Raw genomic sequence first — 4,573 nt, forward strand, 5'->3', positions numbered from 1 at the left:
TTGGATTCCCTTCCAGCCAGGCATATTTATTTTCAATTTGGCAAAGCTGGCGTGAGAATTGCAACCTACTTTGTGAAAAAGGAAACTTGACCAGCCCACATCGAATAGATTATAATAACTTACTTGTCTTTAGCATCAAGATGTTCAATACAGGTAATTAAGAACATATATCATATTTTAAAAACTCCACCCAAGGTGCTAGACAAGAAATCTGTGTACTCAAAAATAATTGAAGCAAGAAGTAGGACAACAGCCTCTTCTGTAACATCCATACCTATTATGGTATGCCAAAATTTTGAAGCAGCTACAAGTGAACACTTGGATAAATGTAATGTTTTCGATTTGCCATATAACATGATGCTGAATTTACACAATTAAGTGTTATCCAAGGACTTCCAAAAGTATTAGTGATCATTAATGTACACACTAAACATCTTTAATCTTCCTCATTGTGTGAACAGCTCTTCCCTCCCCTGTGAATTCACTCAGTCACAAATCTGTGAGATTTCACTTTCAAAACAAAACTCCTATAATAACCCTTCTCGATGTCCACTCTAAATGAGGGCCTTCTCCGCTGAGCATGAAAGCTCTGCAGGAGCTTTCTAAAGATCCACCTAGGTCTCTACACCAACAATCTCAGACTCAAACACCCTCCTGTCCCAGGAAGAGGGTGAGAAACTGGCTCCGCATCACTCGGAACAATCTGGAGCTCACAGGCCCTGCTTAAGTGTGGCAGATACCCAGCTCCTGCTCGTCGTTGCCGTGTGGAACTGCAGTCTGCAAGGGTCTTTGCAAACTTGTTTGTTATGAATCTCCAGGTACTTTTAAGTAAGTCTTGACATTTGACTCTTTTTTTTTTTACCCCCCCCCCAAACATTTTATGGGTCAAGTCATAACTGGAAATAATCGCTACCAGTTTAATCTTGCTCAAACTGCTCCAGATGAGTGTTTGCCTTTCCTCTGTGCCTTTCCTCACTATCTTTGAGCTCAGACCCAGCCCTGCCAGTCCGGCGTGCGTGGATTTCCCTAAGCAACCCCAATACTCTCCAGTACAAAACCATCTTCTATTTCCAGCCCTTGAGACAAACTTCTCAATGCCAGATAACTACCTCATGCCTTCTTCACTTCTGGTTTCCTCATTCTTTCCATTTTCCCCATAACAACCCTCTGCCCTCTGACCTCTCAAGCTAATTCATGCCCTTGATTTTTTTTTAATATCAGTCAAAATTTTGTCTAATCCAGGACTTCTCTGACCACATTGGATTCTCTCTTCCTCTATCCCTTCTTGGAATCCCTTTGGCTTTATTTTCCGAACCATATTCACTTGACATTTCTTTTTTTTTTAATATTTTTTTAATTAATTAATTAATTAATTAATTAATTTATGATAGTCACACAGAGAGAGAGAGAGAGAGGCAGAGACATAGGCAGAGGGAGAAGCAGGCTCCATGCACAGGGAGTCCGATGTGGGATTCGATCCCGGGTCTCCAGGATTGCGCCCTGGGCCAAAGGCAGGCGCTAAACCACTGCGCCACCCAGGGATCCCTCACTTGACATTTCATGGAATGATAGAAGTAGTAAATTCAGTAGGAACTTGAACACAGTGTAGTCCAGCCCTTTCACTGCATAGTTGTTCAGACACAAGAACTGACTTCATTAATACAAGTTAAACATAGAGGAAAACTCAAATCCTGTTTATACCTGCCTCTTCCATTTATCTTGTCTTGTCAACAAGATTCAAAACTCCATAAAGACAGAAACCATACTTTAGACTTTTTTTTATATATCCACTTTATGACAATACCAAATGCAAACAGCTATACAATTTCTTTTAAATTTTAAAAGCTTAAGAATCCTTAGGATTTTGCCCAAAATCAAAGCACTGACATTTAGTCAGAGACAAGAATGAAGCTGAGTTCCTCAGAGGGGTCAAATATCTGTGATCTGTGAGACTGGAGACAGTGCTCCCATCCCCCATCTCCGCTGGGTCTGGCACATCTTTGTGTGACTCCCACCCCACTCACAGCTGAACCCAGGTGCCTCCTTTCCTGGATGAAGCCCATAAATTGTGATTCCACAACTTGGGAGGGATCACTGATGCCCTAGGCTGCTGTGATGACTTCACTGGAGTCGCTATAACTGGATCGATCTACTTACTGCCACTTTACATAGCTATAGTGGCTATTTCTTCTGGAAAACTCACCCTTTACATGATGAAATGTGGATTTATTAATGCAGATCATACTGTTCACATAGTGTTCTAATATAACTTTTGTGATAAGTGCCGTATGTATAAAATTGTGACAAACTTAATTAGTATGCTTCTGCACATCAAACAGATCACAATGAAACGATATATTGAACTTGTCAATTTGGTTAACCCACCAGATCCTGACCCTTTCAAGCACTGTTTCTCAATATAATTTTGATCAGTGAATGCATGAAGCCTGTTTTAAATGGTCTCTCCTTGATTATTACATAAATACCATAGTGCCTTTTTAGGTTATATGAACCATGTTTTTCTTTCTTCATACTTTTCAGAGAATGATATAATATAGAAAAAAATGAATACAAACTTTTGAACTAGTCAAGCCTGAGTCTGAATCTCAAATTCACAATTTACCTGTCCCTATGAATCACAATTGGCCAAGAATGTTGCAAGAAATTACTACCTCATTGTACGTGCACACACATAGTACCTAACACCAGAACCAAATGAAGATTAAAAATATGTCTGCTGCTCTGTTTGCTCTAGGTGTTTAAAAAATATATTATGACTCCACAGCCACTGCATATAATAATATATTTTGGGAAATAGGTTCACTTTCTCTATCAGAAACAAAACAGGGAAATTGTAGCCAGAGCTACTTAGATTAGATAACAAAGAGGACTTCCTGGATGCTTACACTAATCAACGGAAAGATCACTTAAGTCATGGCTTTCATGCTTTTGATGGGAATTAGTGAGAAAGGCACAATTTACTTAAGAGGGTCCGTTCTCTGGATTATCCTTACAAAATTGTGTGCCTTAGTATTTCTACTTCTCCAAAGGGACCCAGCTACATTTTAAAGATCTGCCATTAAATGATAGGCACAAAATAGATTTTTTAAAAGCACAAGATGAAACAGAAAACAAAACATAATACAAAAGCAAAGTCTTAATGATCTTGAAGCGAGCCCTGAGACTGTTTTTACAGTTCACACACTCTCTACTACTTCTTCCATTTTCACATCAGGATTTCAAATATGAATGCCATGCTCAACTGGTAACGACATCAGGAAGAATGAAGACTTGTACAGGGCCTCCATTCCTTTTGTTAATCTGACAAGTGCCACATGTGGCAGCTAATATGCTCTTCCGTTCTTATCTTCTGAAATTGGCATGCCTCCGAAAACCAAAGTACAGCAGAAAAACAACCTGGATTCTGGCCACATCTCAAGAGCTAAGCCAGACTCTGGTTCTTGCTGTCGAATTTCCTGACCTGGGAGTAAAAATTCCATGCTTAAGCCATGCTGTCATTTAGATGAGTTCCATTGTAATGTCATATCTACAAACCAGCATTTTCTGAAACGGTCCTTGTTCCATTTGGTGCTTTCCTGAGGAAGTTTTATCAGTGTTCTGATGTACAGTAACCTGATAAGCCTTTACTTAGCACCCATATATCACTCCTTAACCTTTAAGGAAGACTGTAGGCAGCCATGCCTTCCCCATTTGGCTAATGATAAAGCATTCACCACTATTTCAAGCAGATTAACCAGGAAACTTGTTGGCAGAAACTTAGGTTTCAAACATGCTTTAGCAAAACCTAACAAAAATATCAGACTGCAGAATTACCTATTTATATGTGCAAAGATTTGAAATCTTGCAAACTTAGGTATACACATAAGTTTGTATCTTGCAGAGACAAAATCAGAATCTGATACAATTATGTTAGCTTAAATTAATGTGTCTTTATAAGAACAACTTATACTTGAATGCTTAAGTGAAATCTTTGAGAAAAGTCAAGCTTTAAAAACAAATATATCTTTGGGGAACCTGGGTGGCTCAGTCAGTTAAGCATCTGCCTTTGACTTAGGTCATGAATCTGAGGTCCTGGTATTGAGCACTGTGTTGAGCTCCCTGCTCAGTGGGGAGGCTGTTTCTCCTTCACCTCGCCACCCCCCAGTCATGCTCTTTCTGTCTCTCAAATAAATAAATAAAATCTTAAAAATAATAATAAATAAATAGATTTTTATAATAACTTTTCCTCATACCTAGGCTAATTGTATTTTAAGTATGTATGATGAATGGTATTCAGAAGTGTTATGATCAACATTTTTTGTGGTTTGGCACATTTTAAAAATCCACATTCTTTTTTTTTTTTTTTTTAATTTTTTTTTTTTTAATTTTTTTTTTTTTTTTATTTTTTATTTATGATAGTCACACACAGAGAGAGAGAGGCAGAGACACAGGCAGAAGGAGAGGCAGAGACACAGGCAGAGGGAGAAGCAGGCTCCATGCACCGGGAGCCTGACGTGGGATTCGATCCCGGGTCTCCAGGATCGCGCCCTGGGCCAAAGGCAGGCGCTAAACC

The sequence above is a fragment of the Canis lupus genome, chromosome 22, assembly GCF_011100685.1.
Source record: "Canis lupus familiaris isolate Mischka breed German Shepherd chromosome 22, alternate assembly UU_Cfam_GSD_1.0, whole genome shotgun sequence".
In the NCBI taxonomy this organism is placed as follows: domain Eukaryota; kingdom Metazoa; phylum Chordata; class Mammalia; order Carnivora; family Canidae; genus Canis; species Canis lupus.